This window comes from Triticum dicoccoides, chromosome 1A, assembly GCF_002162155.2.
Source record: "Triticum dicoccoides isolate Atlit2015 ecotype Zavitan chromosome 1A, WEW_v2.0, whole genome shotgun sequence".
NCBI lineage: Eukaryota > Viridiplantae > Streptophyta > Magnoliopsida > Poales > Poaceae > Triticum > Triticum dicoccoides.
This window is the reverse complement of record NC_041380.1, coordinates 313,439,464-313,461,213: the sequence shown is the minus strand read 5'-3', so window position 1 is coordinate 313,461,213 and position 21,750 is coordinate 313,439,464. Positions and strand designations below refer to the sequence as shown.

The following is a 21,750-nucleotide window of genomic DNA, read 5'->3' as shown; positions in this document are numbered from 1 at the left end:
TAAGATAAACAGTTTTAGCTGCTCAATTTCAGGCATACACATACTAACATATCAGAAGCATCTAACTACATGCGGCAGCCCCCAATAATTTGGCATGACCCCCTGGAAATGGACCCAAGGTTTTTAAGTGTGAAAGTTAATTTAGTGAATTCTTAGGAGGAACTATGAAGGAGCGGAGGGTTACTTGCAGATTGAAGTCGTTGAAGCGCGAGGAGGCAGACACAGGGGGGGTGCCAGTGGAGGAGGAGTTTGCCGATGGCGGCAGGGTGAGTCATGCGTTGTTGGATGATGAGGCCATGGCTATAAGACGACTATAGGCCTGGATAATAGGGGGATGATGCAACGCTCGCTGACAGATGGATGCTACGGGCAAAGGAGGATGGCCGCCCCGGCAAGGATGAAACAAAGGGCAAGGGTACGATTTTGATAATCTCTCAGAAAAGAAATACTATTTGAGATGTATATTCGATTAGTTTTTTCTGATGTATACGATTGATGTGTGATCTTCTACATTATTAACTCATTTTTTACATCACTTAAAGTTGATTTTTTTCTATGGTTAATACAGTGAATTCTAATTCCCATCCTAAAATTTTATAACATTTTGAGCTGCTTGCTATATTTGAATCAGTAACTGATTTTGTTACCATAAAAGGCAAAAAGGTCTTGAATTCAACATAGCATGCAAATGAGTTTGGAACTTGATGAAAGTTTGCATTTGTCTTGACTGGCCCCTATATGTGTAGTAAAATGTAGATGCACATTGTATAGAAACTGGACACCGGGCAAGCAAGTATCAGGGTTTACAATCGAAACCACCACCTTGCACAACCAACTCCATTTACAACATCATTTCAGGTTCAATTTTTTGAAAGATTAATACAAACGATTGGAGGTCCAATGCTCATATTTTATAACATTTCATGTATGTGTTCTTTGCAAGCATGGATTGATTTTCAAATCACTAAGAATGGCAAAGCCCTATTTGGTTTAACATAGTTTGCAAACATACTCTCACTTAATAAACATGATATCTAAATGCGCATTCATTGCATAGAAGACCTATGCTGCGAGCTATGTGGTGCCACCATTCGTAAATTTGGAAATTTTTTAGAAGAGGCAACAACATGTAACCAAGACATGCTAGTGGTGTGTCCTAGCAAAGCGTGGCACTGTCATGTAAATAAGCAATAGTGGGTACATTTGTTCCCCTACCCCTGTTGTTTCCATCTCAAAGGTTATTGTGTCAAAGCATAGTTGCCGCGTTACTATAGAGTCTCTGCCATTGCTGATTTTTAGCAGATATTTACTGGCATTGTAACTTTTGCAAATTAGTTATGCCGTGTACATTCCAGCATGCACCACTAATTCCAGAGTACTTGCAATCATTTTCGTAGTACTGAAAGCTTAGAGGTTTGAAATGACAAACATTATATTGATAACAGAAAACAAAAGAGTAGGCAAACATGAGAACAAGCGGTAGATTTTTGATTGTACTTAAGATAACAACACAAGATGAAAACGTTCAAAGGTGATCAGAGATAATATAAGTTAGAAAACTTTTAGATGCTTGGATGAAGCAATAAAAGCGGAATGGCTCCCATGATATGCAGGAATGATGTATTCCAACCATCTTGGGACAAGATGGCATAGATTCTCATCGCATCAAGTGAGTAGTTCACGTTGTCATAGATAATGAGATTATCTTAATACATTAGTTAACATTCAGTAGTTAACAACATTGGGATACTCATTTAGCTCAGCAGTAATAATTCTACAATAATTAACTAAAACATCTGACCAAATATTGTAAAATAGATAAATATATCGAAGTAGATACATTGGTAAGCCATTTGTTAATATGTACCTGGTTGCAACAAATTACTAACTTTGATTAATCATTTACAGGAGTAATGAGCTTTGTCTTGATCCATTAGAAGAAACTGTTCTTCACCTATTTTGGAATTGCCCCTTTGCCCTAACTTCCTGGGACACTATCTCCTTTTCAATAACACGATAGCTAGATGTAAGTCGCCCTAATTTGCAATTTGGGCTAGTCGATTTTCGAGTGAAGGAAGAGCAGCCGGAGGGCAGGAAGGAGCTCGCCGGAGGGAAGGAAGGAGCTCGCCAGAGAAGCCCTCTAGGTTTATCTTAGGGTGGCGGAAGATCCCACTATCTCAGGGTTGTGGGGGGTGGTGCAAGTTCGCCAGAAGAAAGGCCATCCCCAGGGCTAGAAGGATGGCCGAGGGTGGTGGCATGACAATGGTGGGCGGCGGTTGAGGGAAGGGCGGTGCGGGGCGGCGAGGTTGGCCTTGGAGTGCCGCGAGCGGTGGTGGCTGGCGGTTCGGTTGGTGGTCTATGGGGGTGGTTGGGGGAAGAAGGCGTCGGGAGGAAGAAGACATGCGGTGTGTGATCCGCTTTTCACGAAAAGGTAGGCGGAAGAAGATGGCTGGCGGCCGTTAGATCAGAGATCAAGGGCAAAGACTGATTCGACTGACTCAATTTGGAATTTCAGGCTGACTGGCACCTAGCCAGCCCCTTTCAAGAAACAGAGGCATCTCTTTTCTAGACAATATCCTTGTCACCATGGTGACTGTTCCAAACTCTTTTGCATTGGATATCCAAAATCTTCAAGAATGGACATCCCACAGGGTCCACTTGGAGGCACCTCTTTTTCACAGAATTAAAAGCAAATACTACACAGACTTTAGAGTCTTGATTGATCTGCACCTCAGCGGATTTTATAAGGTAGAAGGATTTCCCTAGGGCCGGCATTGGTATCTTTTTTTTTTACTTCTTTCAGTTCTTGTAATTTGTAGATTTCATATATATTAATGAAAATTTGTTAGCTAACAGCTGAAAAGGGACTGGCGTAGCCAGCGATGATACAGTGCTACTGGTTGAGCCACATACTACAGATGCTCACATATTTATAACCAATTTTTAGATGCCTAAACTTCCGTAAGTTGCATTCTACTCCAGTTTACCCGGAGTACTACTGAATAATACTACTACTACTAGTGGATAATACTGAGGCTCATTCACTATCAACTCCGCCACGGGCGACCTACTCAGTTGCCATTCACTCGGGTATTACAGCTACTAGATGAACAGTTGCGCCCAGGGCGCAAAGGCCGAGAGCAAGCCAAATATTGAAAGAGTGTGCATCAAAATATGTAGACACAGAAGGAAACATATGGAAGTAAGTACGGATTGATGATAGTCATACGGACATGATTATCATATTTTTTACATAAGATCCAAAATGATGCTAGATATAAAAGTCTCGATAGAAAATCAAACCACTTCAAATAAAAAAATACTCTTCTGAAATTGTGCTCCTCTTAGAACATACACACTTCATGTGCATATGGTTGCAGGTTGTATCCATGCCAAGATAGCACCTTGTATGCATAAGATGGACCATATGTTGAATATACGAACACTGACTACTGTACCCTGCACCTGTGCATTGTCAAACTGTACCCTGCACCTGTGCATGATAGATGGTTGGCCATTGTCAAACTGTCCAGAACTAATGAATGGAACTAAAAATCTTAGCTAAAGCAAAGCTTCTAGGCGTGTGATAAAAATAAAATGGAATGAAATATATCATAACGAAACTTCATATGTGAAGATGGCAGTGTCACTCTTCTCGTGTCCATCCTCCCTCACTACCTGCAAAACTATAAAATGAGGACATATCATGACAACAGTTTGAGGTCATCTCTCCCCACTGAACATAACTTAAATGACACTGAACACTACTCAAAACCAAGATGATATGTACCAACAATCACTTAAAAATGGTTGAATAATAAAATTATGTAGGTCCTAGTTTACAATTGTGAGCTTACAGAAATCACAAAAATGCTTTGAACTGTAGGTTTTAGTTTTTCACACCAAAATCCGAACGCGCGCACGCGCGAAAAGAGGCAGAAAGATAGGGAGGTTACCCATGAAAGCAGAGAAGCTGCTATCATGGCCACCTATGGATGATCCAAAATCTGAAGAAAACATATTGTTGGTCAAACTGAAAATAACTAAAAGGTTCAAAATATTGAGAAAGAGGAGTAACTATAACACAGACTGACCAATTAAACAAGGATTTTAGACTGAAAAACAAAATGATACAAGACTCAAACAGGAATACTAAAATTGCTGCATAGATTAAATCAACTACATGACTGAAAAATAAACTGAATATCTGATTACAATATCATGAGATGGGAAGAAGCAAATCCAATTAAACAAATCTGATATAATTAAGCCTGGTTACACCAAAACATAATTAACTTCTTTCAAAAGCAATCAGCCAGTTTAACTATTTGGCCATACCTTTCTGTCTCCTCTAGCATATCCAAAGTAGAGAATGACAACGGTAATAGATCGCGCTGAGGCCCGCTGACATGCATCAATCATGATGAAGAGCTCCATGAGGTTCTCATTGACAGGAGAGCAAGACGCAAGAACAGATCACATCAGCTAAACATACATGGGCATACCTATTGGAAAGGAGGGAGGAAGGGACATGTGACGGAGTGGAACCTGGAGGTGCAGGGGCACGAATCCTGCCTGCAATGACACGGTTGCTGCCAGCTTACATGAGAAAATATGCGGCCAGTTTGGCAGTAATTGCCTCACGTCCTTGAGCCTGCATTACAAAAGAAATAAGTCAGCACAGCAAATTTCCACACATCACACAAAGGGGGCAGCACATATTCCCCAATTGAGGGCAATATTCAACTTTAAACTCCTCCCCCTTTAAACATCTGACTGGGCGGTATTAAGTTCGCCAAAGAATGATCAAATAAGGTATCCATAATAGAACAAGTCCTCGGAATAGAAGAACCAGCAGCACAAGAAGTAAATACACTACACTAATAGAAATCTTTACAAGGAAAACCTCAGTATGTGGATATCACATTCAGTTGCATTGACACGGGAAACAAATTGAAAAGGCATTAGATATCTTTTTTCATTGAACGGGCATGTAATTAGATATCATGAGATGGGAAGAAGCAAATCCAGTTAAACAAATCTGATATAATTCAGCCTAGTTACACCAAAACTTAATTAACTTCGTTCAAAAGCACTGATATAAACATGAATACATTGAGTAAGATAATTTTTTTAGTGCTAACTCAAGTAGGATCTAAAGGAATACCCCACCATAGGTAACTTGGTCAGCCTTAGGCTTGTCTACTTCAGTGCCCATTTGAAAGGAACTCAACAAAGAATTTCACAGTTTGTCAACGCCTGCAAGAAAAAAATGGAATGGCCTAAATGGCAACAACACTTGAATGAGCATAATCAGGCAGATAAATATATAAATATGTTGAATGAGAAAAATTGTTATGGATGTTGGGAGCTCATGCAATGTATACATTAGAGTGAGAGTATGCTAATCAACATATAAAATTCCTGCAAATAGTATATATATGGTAACACATCATGAAACACATGACACGCTTTATTCACCAGCCATCTTGATGTAGTGATGGTCATCAGTTCAAGAAACATGAGTACATCATAATTTATCTCGTGTAAATATAAATTCCCCAACCTTCATAATATCATACACCGGAAGAAATTGAGAGTATCACATTAGAACCAACTTTATTTATATCTACAGATCTGCCTACAAAAATGCCAAAGTAGCAAGATATTTGGCATGCATATCTCAGAAACCTTCTCTACACTCCGAGGCCTTTTTTCTTAGCAGCCATTCACAAGTGCATCTAACCAGACTCGCAAGAATAGAAGTCCTTACTGCATTATATCTACTTACAACCCGAGTGAAGGTCACTGATGTAAATCCTCATGGTCAGTAGCTTCCACCGATGATTTTTCTTCCTGATATGAAGATGCTCTTCCTACAAAATATGAACACATCATAAGAAAACCTGATAAAAGCATAGGTCTAGTTATAAAATAAAAAATATATGTAAACTGAGTTCTACACGAGAAGCCATCCATCTTAATTCTCACAAAAAAATCAGAGAATTAAAGTAGCGGTCCTCTCCTCCCCCTGCATCTGCATATGCATGGAGTTGAGTTAGTGATGCTGCACAAACAAATCGAAGAGGAACATCGTTGAAGGAATAATGGGAGGGAAGAAGAAGAGACTGAAGAGGAAAGCAATCCATGCTCCTCTTCAATCGTGAGGATGAAAAGCGGGACTGCAGGCAGTGGGAAAAGCAAGCAAACCAAACCGAATCTTGAGGATGAGTCGCAGCTGTCCCGGCGCAAATCTGGCCGCCGCCGCCATGGACTGCCTGCTGCTGGTCGGCCATGACCCACCCAACCTAGACCTAGAGAGGCGAGGAGAGGAGATGGGGGTCAGAGAAAGAGCAGGAGAGAGAAAGGGAAGAGAAGGGGACCATACCGCCGTTGTCGCCGTCTGTCACCATGGTCGGGGGGCAGCGACCCCGGCTCCTCCTATTGAGCACGGAAGTAGAAGGAGGAGATGAGGAGACGCGGGAGGAGGAGAGGCAGGGAAGGAGGAGGTGGTGGAGGCGGCGGCGGCGGTGGCGGCAGGAGAGGAGGCGGAGGCGGTTGCGAGGGCGCCGGCTAGGTCGCTGCCCTCACGCTGTTAGGTCTGCTTTTCTGTCGCTGCTCGCTCGCCCCACTTCGCTTTTTCTCTCTCGCTACTCGCGCGCTCGCTCGCTGCTCTTTTCGCTCCGCACTATTCATAGCCGACGTAAAGCCATTTGTTGCGTCTAGCATCCCTTTCATCTTTTATAAGTCCGCACTATTCATAACCGACGTGAAGTCATCCGTTGCGTCTAGCACCCCTTTCATCCTTTATAAGTTCGCACTATTCATAGCCGACGTGGAGCCATCCGTTGCGTCTAACACCCCTTTCATCCTTTATAAGTTCAATTATAAGTTCGCACTATTCATAGCCGACGTGGAGTCATCCGTTGCGTCTAGCACCCCTTTCATCCTTTATAAGTTCGCATTATTCATAGCCGATGTAGAGCCATCCGTTGCGTCTAGCACCCCTTTCATCAATTATAAGTTCAATAGCACTTAGCAACACCATCAAATCCAAACGCATCGTTTGTACACAAGCAGAAGTAGTGACCCCAAAACAAGCCGTTAATTAAACCCATTTCGAGCACGCCGTCGTGGGTAAATAATGGGAATAAGCTAAGTGACACATTGCTGAACAAGAACCAATACAAGAAAGACAGCGGTGCACACGAGACAGCGATGGTTGTCTATATAAACCGCTCGAACCCAACGCCATAAGCACCCCAAGATCGAGCAAGTCTAGCGCACGCAAGCCTAAGCGATCAGGAGCTTACCAAGGCTTAGCAATGGCGTACGCTAAGCTCGCAGCCCTGGCCATGCTTTTAGTCGTGCTGCAGGCATCAACCGGCACCGTCGCCCGCTTGTCGCCGGCCGTCTCGACGTCGAAACTCTCCGGCATGCCGGCGGTGATGACAGTCAACGGGTTCGAGCCCGGCGAGGACGGCGGCGGGCCGGCGGAGTGCGATGGCAAGTACCACAGCGACGACGACATGCTGGTAGCGTTGTCGACGGGGTGGTACCAGGGCGGGGTCCGGTGCTTTAGGATGATCCGCATCACGAGCGCGGGCACCGGGCGGAGCGTGGAGGCCATGGTGGTGGACGAGTGCGACTCCCGGCGCGGCTGCAAGAACAGCATCGTCGACACCTCCAAAGCCGTGTGGAAGGCGCTCGGGCTGGACACCAACGTCGGCGAGGAGACCGTCACATGGTCCGACGCCTGAATTAACCCCTCGATCCGTCGGTCGCTGAATAATTGGCGCACGGCAGCTGGGGGCATCCGCAAACTGCAACGTCTGCTCTGTTTTTCTGTTTCTAATAAACGATGTTTTTCTGTTTCTAATAAACTGTGATCATATTTCGTACGACAATGTATGCATGCAGTAATATGTAAGCTCAATCTGGTTAAGAAAAATCTGACTCCAGTAAATCGACTTAGATAAAATTTCGGAGAGTCAATTACACCGGTGGTGCTAAAACTTGGCGCAAACGGTCACTTTAGTGCTAGAATTTGCAGGGTACATTAAAGTGGTGCAAAAACTTGGCTTGAGCGTGCAAATACGTTGGGCCCACCGTTAGTGACTGCATAGTGAAGGTTGGGCGTGTGGCATGCTCTTTTTGCAGAAACACCCTTGGATTTTTATTTTATTTTCTCACGAAAAGGCACCTGTTAGGTGTGTAGCATCTGATGGGTCCCATTTGTCAGTGAAACATCACAATTTTTGTTAGAATGAAAGATATGGCACAGAGGGATTCGTATCGGTGACCGCGGTCTAACCGACGTGCGCGGCTACCCACCCGCCCAGAGTTCAGTTGCTGATGCATAATTATAAATAATATACATATAAATAAATATATAAACCAAAAACTGTTCACCTATTAATTTTAAAATCCATCAAATTAAAATATGAAATAATTTTATAATTTTTTATCAGAATTAAAATATCAAACTAACTTGTCCAAGATTAAATAAATTATCCTATAAGTTAAAAAACAATTTTTTTATAAAATAATTATGTTGTATATATAATTGTCCAAGATTAAAAAAATTATGTTGTTTTATAAGTGTTCATGCATTTTTATAAATTTGGTGTGTTTTCTATAAATTATATTTGTATTTCTAAATTAATTTAATATATGTATGAAAAAAATTAGCCTAGTGTGCCTCAGACCGCAGATTCGCAAATGAATACGTATTTACCATACAATTTACATTTTTTAGGCTAAAAAATAAAAAGGAAAAAACTAACATGTTTAAGGCACGAAATGCTAATGGTTGTATTGCTAGGTCCTGCTGGTGGTAATTGTCAGGTCGCTAGTACGAAATCCCAGGGCGGTATCTTTTTCTTTTCAAATTTACAATTCTTTTTTTTAGTTCCTCGTGATTTTCTTCTTCTTCTTCTTATTTTACATTATTTTAGGTCAGGATGTAAAAGGCTTAGTATCATTGTATGACATCAATTGTGATCTGCTGGGTTGGCTAGCCGTGCACTCCGTTTGACCCAAGCGTCACCTGTTCGAGTCATGCGTGGTTTCCATTATTTATTCTGAAAAACTAATAAAATTTGTGATGTTTGGCTGACAAGTGGGACCATCCGATGCCACATATGCAGTTACCCTAACAGGGGCCTTTATGTGAGAAAAATCCAAAAATAAGAATTCATGTTTTTTTTTGCAAAAAGAGCACGCCACACACCCGTCTTCCCAATATGGTCACTGACAACGGGCCCTACACCACACTGTCATGCCCCGTTAGTGTTGTCGGCGTATAGAAATGAGATTTGCACCGTATTTGCACGTTCGAGCCAAGTTTTTGCACCACTTCGATGTATGCCACAAGTTCTAGCACTAAAGTGATCATTTGCACCAAATTCTAGCACCACCAGTATAATTGACTCAATTTCGGAGCATTTGTATGGGTAGGGACTGGGGAGAGGGGGTGGGTGTCTGGGCTGGACATGCAAAAGTCTGACCTTTGAAAGACGAGCCCGGTCCAAAGCGTAGAAAAATACTCTTTTCTCAAGCCCAAGCCTAGGCCGGTGACAAACCCGAATACTCGGCCCAAATGCCGAATTTCAGTACTTTACGTTACAAAATTCAGAATTTCAAATTCTAAAAAAAATATTCAGAATTTCAAGCCCTGGACAGTTGGCCTCTATGTTTTGTTGTTTTGATCTCTTCTTTTTCCCGCTAACAATGTCTATGTGGTTAATGCATTTTGCTTCTTTGATCCCTTCAAATAACTTGGTTCTCTCTCGAGCTAACAATGTCTATGTGATCTATGCGTTTTGTTTCTTTGATCCCTTCAAATAATTTGATTCTCTCTCAAGCTAACAATGTATACATCTCAAGCTAAACAAAAGAGGAAAGAACACCTTAAATCTTATTTCAAGCCATCAATGGCGTGCAAAAGCTAATGAAAGAATTCATTATTTGGCTTTGTTTAAAAAAATTCTTACCTATTTGGCCATATAGAAAAAAAATCTTCCCAATTTGACCTATTTGGCCATCAATTGTGACACGACCATCATTGGGTTACAACCTATGATCAAAGTCCCCAATTACCTTGTCAATTTTTATTCCATGGACAAAATTGCCCTCATTGCACAACACCAAAATAGGACAAAAACAATCAACGCGAAAGTGTTGTTTTGCTCGCTAGCTCAATGCACCCATGATGAACAGTAAAATTTAAAAAGGGAAAAGAGACTTTTTCGATAATAAGCATTGATGAATTGTCTACATGCGTGCAAATATTCGTAAAAACATTCCTGATGTTCTGGGCATAAAAACAAAAGCAATGCTAAAAAATGCTTTAAGAAACGACCTTTTTGAGTATCGACTTTTTTCCGGGAGCATTTAGGGAAAAAAATCATCACAAAATCTTGTTTGTATGTACACAATTCGCCAAAAAAATTTGCCAAAAAATTTCAGATTTTTTGTTTCTTTATTAAAAAAATCATTTTACTGTTTATGTGGGAGTGTTCGCGGGTAGAAACTCCATGTCTTAGAAATGGGCCGTTCTTTCCCCACAATTAAACTCATCAAAAATCAACGAACTACCCTTCCCTAGACCGAATTCGCTCCTGCCCCCATTTTGATTTTTGAACCCGGGTTGTTCACCAGCCAAAGGTGGAGCCATGATTTCGTAAAGCCTAGGGCTAAAATTAAACGGCTATAAATAGCGCCTATACTAGTATACCACACCACTTATGCATCTTACAAGTACACCACAGATTCACAATTTGAATGATACTTCATTTTCATTACAGAAGAAAATTTGATAAAAAAAACATGTAATAAATAATTTAACGAAGTGCATCATTGCAAAAGCTGGTACCTTACTAATGACAACTTCTTTCTTTGAACCCATCATTTCTTCATCTGCAATAGTAGAAGGACCTGAAGTTGTAAAGATAAAATTCAGTATTGAAGCAACCGGAGTTGGTTTCTCGGGACATGGCGTCTGCATTGAAGCGGCGGCGACGGCCGAGAGGTCACGCCCGTTTGCGCCGCATTCCCTTCCGGTCAAATCACGGCATCAATGTCGGCCGCTGCATGCTCTGGGCTGACATGAATATGGCACGACGCGTGGGATGGAAAGTGCGTGAAAGGCGGTGGTGGTTTGGGTGGGCCAGGGTGGTCAAAAGAGGGCTTGAGAGCGCTCCAGACTCCCGCAAAGCCCCCCCCCCCACGTTTTTCTCAGGTTTGTGGGAGAAATCGCATCCGGACCACGCCGCGGACCGATATAGGCACACGCTGGATGTCTTCCGTTGTCCGGACAGCGCGGTCCGAAAGCATGCGGGAGGTTTGCGAGTCGGCGTGGGAGACGCCCTTAGGAACCAAGCGGACAGTGTGCATAACCCCCTTCTTTCGTGTCACTAAACCTAGAGCGCACGGTAGCAACCCTAATCGCAGAAGTGGACATCGGCTTGTCGTGCGCCGAGCAGGCGGCCTCTGGTGAGGAGGTGGGGGTTGTCGAGGGGAGCACGACAGGTGGCGAGCCCAAATGCGGTGTTGCACGTCGATCGACGCGGTTCTTATTGGTTCTGGCATTCAGAGGTCTGTGGCTCTGCCAAGCAATGTGAAGGTGGCATGTGCCATGAACTTAGGAGTAGGTGGTGGCGGCAAGCTAGATCTGGCTGGATCTGGTAAAGATTCGCTGGAGGGCTTGGTCATGCATGGTGTGTGGGTCTTAGGAGGTTGACCCGAATGAAAGACTTCTCTCTTGCCACAGCTGGAGTCGGTGATGAAGACGCTCTTGAGCGTCGTCTACTTCTTGTTGGCCTCGTCGAGGTGATACTCTTAAATCCAACCTTTTCAGCTTCGTGGAAAACCCTAGATCCATAGCAACCAACGATGACGGTGCTTTGGCATCGTATCCCCTCTCGAGGGCATTGTCTTTGGAGCTGGGCATCGGCAAGCGGGGCCGATGGAAGATGGTGGTGATGGCGGCACGTTGGAGAAGAGCCGGTGTAGTCCCGTGCCGTTGGGGTGGACTTGAAGCTGTAGGTGGTTGACCTTGTGGGTGACAGCAGCCACCTGGTACTCTGATAACCCACAAGTATAGGGGATCGCAACAGTTTTCGAGGGTAGAGTATTCAACCCAAATGTATTAATTCGACACAAGGGGAGCCAAAGAATATTCTCAAGTATTAGCAGCTGAGTTGTCAATTCAACACACCTGAAAACTTAATATCTGCAGCAAGTGTTTAGTAGCAAAGTAATATGATAGTAGTGGTAACGATAGCAAAATGTAACGGCAGCAAAAGTAATATTTTTGGTATTTTGTAGTGATGATAACAATAGCAACGGAAAAGTAAATAAGCGAAGAACAATATGTGAAAAGCTCGTAGGCATTGGATCGGTGATAGAGAATTATGCCGGATGTGGTTCATCATGTAACAGTCATAACCTAGGGTGACACAGAACTAGCTCCAGTTCATCAATGTAATGTAGGCATGTATTCCGAATATAGTCATACGTGCTTATGGAAAGAACTTGCATGACATCTTTTGTCCTACCCTCCCGTGGCAGCGGGGTCCTAGCGGAAACTAAGGGATATTAATGCCTTCTTTTAATAGAGTACCAGACCAAAGCATTAACACATAGTGAATACATGAACTCCTCAAACTACGGTCATCAGCGGGAGTGGTCCCGATTATTGTCACTTCGGGGTTGCCGGATCATAACACATAGTAGCTGACTATAGACTTGCAAGATAGGATCAAGAACTCACATATATTCATGAAAACATAATAGGTTCAGATCTGAAATCATGGCACTCGGGCCCTAGTGACAAGCATTAAGCATAGCAAAGTCAAAGCAACATCAATCTCAGAACATAGTGGATACTAGGGATGAAACCATAACAAACTAACTCGATTACATGATAAATCTCATCCAACCCATCACCGTCCAGCAAGCCTACGATGGAATTACTCACGCACGACGGTGTGCATCATGAAATTGGTGATGGAGGATGGTTGATGATGACGACGGCGACGGATTCCCCTCTCCAGAGCCCCGAACGGACTTCGGATCAGCCTTCCCGAGAGAGTTTAGGACTTGTGTAAGTGCATCTAGTGCCCCTCAGTGATTTTGGTGTATTGAAGACTTACAGGTTAAGGGACTAATGCGTTTGTGAGTGTACACAGATCTATAAGTCTATGAGGAGTTTGATATTTATAGAGAAAGTCGACCCCTAAAAATGAAGTTCTTCGACTGAAGACTTTGGATCTTTGAAGACTTTCTGAAGACTTTGAAAGTGAAGAAATTGGTGTGACATTGAAGACTTGGTATTCATTCGAGGAACATGAAGCGTGAAGACTTTTGTTTTCATAGTTTCATTTTCTCTTTCTTGAGTCATAGGAAACACCGTACTATTAAAGGGGGTCGAGGAAATACTAAGGAAAAATTTCCATGTGATGCTCAACTCAAAATCCTACACCTACCAATCCCTTCGAGTGAAGCCATTGGAAATCTCATACAGTCCAGTCATATTCTTCAGTGACAGAGACGAAGTTCTTCTGGTCTCTGAGGAATTTGTTCTGACTGAGGAGTTAGGAATTCGCCAGTGCGGATTGCCTACACAGTGAGGAACATGATAGCCCTGAGGATTTTGCTACTCAAAATTCCGACCATTGCTGTGCTATGCGCCATTTGTCCCAAAATATCTATCCACCTAACGGTCATATCATTGAAGGGCATTTATGGCTTATCATGTCGGGCTGCTCCCTAGGCTATAAATAGCCGCCCCCTACAACCACTAGCTGGTTGGCTGCTCCGAGAGAAATTGACACTTGTCATTTGAGAGCAACTCATCCTCCGAGGACTTTGAGCGAAAATCATCAAGGGAGGAAAAACCCAAACCCAAACACCTACAAACCCCAAGTGATTGAGTATCACTGAAGAGATTGATCCTGCGTGGATCCGACGCTTGTTACCTTTGAAGACTGTGCTTCTTCCAGACAGTTAGGAATCATGGTCTAGAGCATCCAAGAGGAATTGTGGATCACCGAGTGACCAAGTTTGTGAAGGTTTGGAAGTCACCTGAAGACTTGCCACGAGTGATTGGACGAGGTCTGTGTGACCTTAGTTCAAGGAGAATACGGTGAGGACTTGGTATCCTCAGTTGCATGTTTAGGACTGGGTGTCTTCGAGTTTAAACACTCAGCCGCTCCAACCAGACGTACAACTGAGACAGCAGTTGGAACTGGTCTACCAAATCATTGTCTTCACCAAGCTTACTGGTTCTATTCCCTCAACTCTTTCATTTCCTCATAACTGTGTTGTGTGTTTGTTCATATCTATGTTTGAAGACTTTGACTGAAGACTTTATCAATTTCCTCAGTTCAATTTCTTCAGTCTGTTTGTCTTCATCCTGTGTTATCATGTGCTTTCATTTCCTGTATTCTGTGCCTGTCTTCATTTCATCATGATGACTATGCTTGTATTCTGTTATGTTTACTTTTGAGTACTTATTCCGCTGCTAGAAGTTCTTCGCTAAGGAATTTCCTCACCGGCAAATTCCTCAGTGAAGAATTTCATAAAAATCGCCTATTCACCCCCCCTCTAGTCGATATAACGCACTTTCAATTGGTATCAGAGCGAGGTACTCCCTTGTTCTGTGTGATTTTGGCTTAACCGCCTGGAGTTTTAGTTATGTCGATCGCAGGTATGAAGAAAGTGACATGCCCCATATTTGACGGTCATGAGTATCCCAAGTGGAAGGCCATGATGAAGAAGCGCCTCATGGAGATGAACAGCGAGCTGTGGACCGTCACTGAGATTGGTCTGACAGATCTGTGCAAGATGGCGGAAGTAGATGACATTCGCAAGTACACTCTTCTCAACCTCACGGCGAAGGACGTCATTTGCTCCTGTCTGTCTCAAAATTAGTTTAGGAATATCATGCATCTCGATCATGCGAAGCTTATCTGGGACCGTTTCTCTGAGGTCTATGAAGGTCATCGAACCTTTCATGATCCTTGGTTTGAGGACTTCAAGGAATCTCAAAGCGATGACATTCGAACCAGAATCATCATCTTCTGCATCATGCCTTATGGCAAAAGATGCTAAGGTAACTGAATGCTACCTATCCGAGTCTAGTGATGATGAATCTGGTGATGAATTTGGACCCAACTATGTCAAACTTGCTTCCCTTGCCACTAAACAACAAAGAGCTTTGGAAAAAGTTTACTACATGCTAAATAAGAGCGATGATATGTTGGGTGAAGAAATGGATCAGTCAAAAGCTTTGGCTGAAAGTCTTCAGAGACTTCAGACTAGGTTTGACAATCTTCAAGGTCATCATAACACTCTCTTATATGATCATGAGAAGCTTTCTTATGAATTTGTTCAAAGAAAGCAAGACCTTGAGAAGCCAAGAGTGAGTTATGAAGATCTTTAAAAGGAGCGCGATTACTTGCTCAACAAATCAGCGCTTCTCAGGAAGAATTTGTTCCTCCTTGTTTGAAATGCATTGAACGTGAATCTGCTAATTCTTCAAATGAATGTTCAAATGCTGCTAATGTTTCAAATTCTTCACATGCCTCTGCTATCACTAATTCCTCATCTGAGGACACTGCTAGTATCACTAATGATGCAGGGCTAAAGGAATTGTACATGACAGGCATGTACAAAAGCCTCAAAGGGCATCAGACTCTTTGTGATGTGCTTAAAAAGTAGATCCTCAACAGGAACCCTAGGAAAGAGGGTATTGCCTTTGAGAGGAAACTCAATGCTGATGGTACATATTGGAAGCCTGAGCAGTACCCCAAAACTACATGGGTTGCTGCAAAGGTACCTCCAGTTGATCCATCTAACTTATCTAGATTTGCATGTGAATCTCCTCGTTCTGATGATGAGTCAATTGACTCCAACTATAAACTGTTCAAAAATCAGATGGTGAAGTATTTGCTAGATATGTTGGCACTAACTGCAGGAACGGTCCCCCTATGAAGAAAATCTGGGTTCCCAAAAGATGCCTTGAAAATCTTCAGGTGAATGTCATCATGACGCCACCTATGAAGAATAGGAACCCCAGATCAAATTCTTCATATGGACCAAATTCTTCATATGGATCCAAGTCCTCATACAGACCAAACTCCTCGCATGGATCATATTCCTCAAAAGGATCAAAGTCCTCATATGAACATCATCATTCTAACCCGTCTGTTTTGCAGGGAAGATCTAAGGATTATGGATATGTGCATTATTCTTCAAATCATTATGTCCATAAGTCCTCGAAGAATTTCTCTGCTTACTCTTATGCTTACTCTTATGCTTACTCTAACCCCTCTTATGTGAAACGAAATGGACTGGCATCTATGCCACCCTTCTCTTATGGAGCTCGCAGAGTGATGAACTCTTTGCCACCCCTTCAGATGTGGGTGGTGAAGAAAAAGAACTAATCTCTTCTATAGGGTCAGGTCTCCAGACGTACATAATCGTTTGAAGAATTTGCCGGAGACCTGAGCATGCCTGAAAGGACGCAGGCTAATCATGAAGAAATGAACTTTCATTTCTCATGTCCTCATACTGCTTCATCTGTTCTTTTGCTTGATGAAATTGATCTGATGAATTGATGTCATATTCTTCACTGATGAAGTATATGAGTTTGTAAGCTGCACTAATTCATCTGCAGGATGATCAACCCAAAGCCACTGAGTGGGTCCTCGATAGTGGATGTACAAATCACATGACTGGTGACAAGAATCTATTGATGGATGCTCCATTATCTCTGTCGCATCTGAAGCATATCATCTTTGCCGACAATGGCAAAAGTTAGGTATTGGGTCTAGGTAAGGTTGCGATCACAAAGGACCGACACATGGACAAAGTCATGCTTGTTGAGTCCTTAGGATACAACCTTATGTCTGTCTCAATGCTTTGTGATCTTGATATGGTTGTTGTCTTTGGCAAGTACCGTTGTGTTGTGGTTATGGAAGCTGACAATTCCAAAGTCTTCGAAGGCTTTAGGAGAGGAGACCTGTATATTGTTGATTTCTCTACAGGACCACAACCAGCCATGTGCCTACTTGCAAAAGCTTCAGAAGGCTGGTTGTGGCATCGACGACTTGGTCATGCAGGCATGAGAAATTTGCACATCCTTGCGAAGAAGAAGCATGTCATCGGCATCGAGAATGTAAAATTCCTCAAGGATCACCTATGCGGAGCCTGTGAAGCTGGGAAGATGACAAAGCCCAAGCATCCAGCGAAGACTATCATGACCACTACTCGACCATTTCAACTGCTTCACATGGATCTCTTTGGTCCTAACCATTATTCTGCTGTTTCAAATGATGCATCTCAATATGGCTTTGTTATTGTTGATGATTACTCTCGATACACATGGGTGCACATTGTTACTTACAAACATGAAGTGCAGGAAGTCTTCAAACGATTTTCCTCGAGGGCTTCAACCAACTTTGGTGTGAAGATCAAGCACATCAGAAGTGACAATGGAACTGAGTTCAAGAATTCTGGTCTAGATGACTATCTTGATGAATTTGGTATTCTTCATGAGTTATCTGCTCCTTACACTCCTCAGCAGAACGGCGTCGTGGAGCGCAAGAACAGGACTCTTGCTGAGATGGCTTGCACTATGCTTGATGAATACAAAACGCCTCGTCGGTTCTGTATTGAGGCAATTGATACTGCGTGCCACATCATCAACAGAGTATATCTTCACAAATTCTTCAAGAAGACTGCCTATGAACTCCTCACTGATAAGAAACCCAATGTAAGTTATTTCAAAGTCTTTGGTGCTAAATGTTGGATTAGAGATCCTCATCACAACTCTACATTTGCACTGAAAGCACATGAAGGTTTTATGCTTGGTTACGGAAAGGACTCGCACACCTACAGAGTCTTCAACAACGTTCTTCACAAGGTTGTTGAAACTGTAGATGTGCGGTTCGATGAAACTAATGGCTCGCAAAGAGAGCACCTACCTACTGTGATAGATGAACCAGCACCTGAGGAAACTACCAAGTTCAAGGCTACTGAGGATGTCATTCCTACTGAAGAATCTGATGAAGAATTCATTCTAGAACATGAAGAACGTCGAGCTAATGCACCTGAAGAAAATACTGAAGAAAATGGTGCTGAAGAAAATGCTGATCAAATTCCTCAACAACAACCAGCTCATCCTCGCATTGCAAAAGAAGTGCAAGTTGAAAAGATCATCAATGACATCAAAGCGCCAGGTCCTCTTACACGCTCAAAAGCTTCACATTTATCTAACTTCTGTGGGCATTATGCCTTTGTCTCTATCACAGAGCCCACTAAGGTAGATGAAGCATTTCTGGAGCCTGAGTGGATTCAAGCCATGCAAGAAGAATTACATCAGTTCGAGCTCAACAATGTCTGGGAACTGGTCAAACGTCTAGATCCTCGCAAGCACAATATCATTGGCACAAAGTGGATCTACCGCAACAAGCAAGATGAAAATGGCCTTGTGGTGAGGAATAAGGCACGGCTCGTAGCTCAAGGCTACACACAGGTTGAAGGAATTGACTTCAATGAAACTTTTGCACCTGTTGTTAGACTTGAGGCTATTCGCATGTTACTTGCTTATGCTAACCATCATGATATCACTTTATATCAAATGGATGTGAAAAGTGCATTCCTCAATGGTAAGCTTGAGGAAGAAGTATATGTTGCTCAACCCCCAGGTTTTGAAGATCCGAAGAATCCTGACAAAGTCTTCAGACTCAACAAGGCTCTCTATGGCCTCAAGCAGGCCCCACGGGCGTGGTATGACACCTTGAAGGAATTCTTCATGAAGAAAGGCTTCAAACCTGGTTCACTCGATCCTACTCTTTTCACTAAATCTCATGATGGTGAATTGTTTGTGTGCCAAATATATGTTGATGATATCATCTTTGGCTGTACTGACTAACGTTATAGTGATGAATTTGCCTATATGATGAGTGAAGAATATCAAATGTCTATGATGGGAGATTTGAAATTATTCTTAGGTCTTCAAATTCGTCAACAACGCAATGGCATATTCATATCTCAGGAGAAATACCTCAAGGATGTACTAAGGAAATTCGGCATGCAAGATTGCAAAGGCGTCAAAATTCCTATGCCCACAAATGGCCATCTGTGCAGTGATGAAAATGGTATTGACTTCGATCATAAGGTATACCGCTCCATGATTGGCTCTTTATTGTACTTATGTGCATCTAGGCTAGATATAATGCTTAGTGTTTGCATGTGTGCCCGATTTCAAGCTACACGGAAGGAATCACACCATAAGGCTGTGAAGCATATTCTTCAATATCTAGCTCACACACCAACACTTGGATTATGGTACCCCAAGGGCTCGGCTTTTGATCTCATTGGATATTCTGACTCTGACTATGCTGGTGATCGTGTGGACCGCAAGTCAACATCTGGTACATGTCATTTCCTCGGACGATCTTTGGTCTGTTGGTCCTCGAAGAAACAGAACTGCGTATCACTATCTACTGCTGAAGCTGAGTACATTCCCGCTGGTTCTTGCTGTGCTCAATTGCTATGGATGAAGCAAACTCTCAAGGACTACGGCGTCAACATAAAGAATGTGCCTCTCTTCTGTGACAATGAGAGTGCCATCAAGATTGCTCACAACCCAGTTCAGCACTCGAAGACTAAGCACATCCAGATTCGTCATCATTTTCTTCGTGATCATGTGTTGAAGGGCGACATTTCTATTGAGCATGTGAAGACTAAAGAACAGCTAGCCGATATCTTCACAAAGCCCTTGGATGAGAAGAGATTTAGCAAGTTGCGGTGTGAGCTAAATATCCTAGAATCTTCGAATGTTCTTTGAAAAGGACACTCATCCTAACACTTATGCAAAATTGATGACTTAGATGTGCAACACATGAAGAAACATTTTTCTTCAATCAATGAAGAATAACACTCTAAGTTTGAAGAAATTAACGAAGAATTGATTCTTATAACCCTACGATAATTGTATGCGGTGTCTGAAATCATCATTCTTATACGGTGGGTCACGCGACCACCAAAAGTTGAAATTCCTCAGTTGTTCATATTCTTCAACTTTGCATTGTCTTCACTGTTTCCGTCATTTTCTTCATTGGCTATATATATATATATGAGTTTATGTCCTCTACAACATTCACTTATTGCTAATTCTTCAAGTTGGTTTTTTCTGCTAAGTGAATGTGATCGGACCCTTTCCCTCTCTATGCTATACTCAACCCAATCTGTTCACAAATTCTTCATGTGCATTCTATTTGAAACTCGTCCAAAATCTTCACTGTGTCCTTGTCAGCTGAAGAAATTGCGAACGAAACTTAAAAACCTATCCTATCTAATTTTCGGCTTTGCCGCTCAAACCGTTCCGCATCCCACGATACACTTATCCATTCACCCACGATCGCACACGATCTCCACCTCTCGGTACGTGGGTGACACATGTCAAGTGAATGAGAAGGGTTAGGGGCACATTCGTCCAATTTCTTTGGGCAAACAGTTTTTCACCGTGGCTATGAATACCCCTCTTCCCCTTCCTCACTTCTTTTCCTCCGCTCGATCTCTCTCCAGCTCGAGCTTCTCAAACCCTAGCGCCGCCGCTACTTCATCATCGCCGGTGAGGAAGAGCTTCACTGCCTCGATCTCATCGCCGCTGTACTCGCGCCGACCGCGGAAATCTTCACTCCGCCGCCGTCGTAGCCGTCTTCCTCCGCCAAGTTAGGGCGTGGAAGATCTACACAGACGACCTTCACCTCTCCACCTCACTGTTCGTCGTGTTCTTTATCCAGGGTAATTAAAAGTTACTTTTACCGCCCTCGTTGATTCGAATGAATATATACAAAATCTTCAAAGGTGTTTTTCTTCATATCTTCACACACTAAAACACCTCTCATATCATCTGTTCTTGATTCGTTTCTCTAAGCTATGTTTTTCTTCAAGATTCCTCAAATGTGTGGATTTTTGATCTACACATCTCTAGAACCTAAGACAAAGAACGCTTAGTGAAATTCTTCAAGACTCATCTGGTCAAATTCCTCAAACTTGTTCTTTTTACAAAACCTTCTGAGAACGCATATGACCTCTCCAAATTCCTCGCAACTATACTTTGTTCAAAGGTACTCATGTCAGCTACTGAATCACTAGGTTCTCATCAACTTAACTCATTTGCAGCGTTCCTCGAAGAAAAGTTGCATACTTCTTCAGAGAATTCAATTTTTCAAATTCCTCAACTGAAGAAGATGGCTGACTGTAAGAAGCCACGGAAAGGAGGAAAGAGGGCTGAGGTCAACACAGTGTTTGAAATCCCTGATGACATATACAAGGATTACTGCACTCCTGATGAGGCCAAGTTTGGAAAAGAGGACAAAAATCAGCGCAAAGTGCGCATACAGAGGATAGAAAGGAGATTGGGCAAGAGAGTGGAGGGAGTACAGATATGTTACTCCAAAGTACATGAAGAAATTCGCACTCAATCCTCCATGCCCAAGACCTCCATTGGCACCTGGCCAAATAGCTGATCCCACCAGCCTCAAGCGCGGCGAGGACTATCCTAATGAATGGGCCAAGCGCCAAGCCAAGTTGGCTAAGCAACCCAGAGAAGCAGTGAGGAAATTCAATGAAGACTCTGCTGCTGCTGCTGTTGGGGAACGTAGCAGAATTTTAAAATTTTCTACGCATCACCAAGATCAATCTATGGAGTCATGTAGCAACGAGGGAGAG

The 21,750-nt window shown here is 42.7% G+C and overlaps 1 long non-coding RNA gene across 10 annotated transcripts; it reads right to left on the bottom strand.

Moving 5' to 3' along the window:
• Nucleotides 1-3,197: 3,197 nt before the first annotated feature.
• Nucleotides 3,198-6,648, bottom strand: LOC119270381. 10 transcript variants are annotated; one of them, XR_005134097.1, is made up of 6 exons: nucleotides 6,389-6,648; nucleotides 6,211-6,314; nucleotides 5,964-6,037; nucleotides 5,173-5,876; nucleotides 4,339-4,654; nucleotides 3,198-3,686 (listed from the first exon to the last, which is right to left on the bottom strand). It is a non-coding gene; the product is annotated as an uncharacterized LOC119270381 (long non-coding RNA). The 10 variants fall into 10 exon arrangements; XR_005134096.1 differs by having other exon boundaries at nucleotides 6,216-6,314; XR_005134095.1 differs by having other exon boundaries at nucleotides 5,173-5,259; nucleotides 5,774-6,314.
• Nucleotides 6,649-21,750: the final 15,102 nt, after the last annotated feature.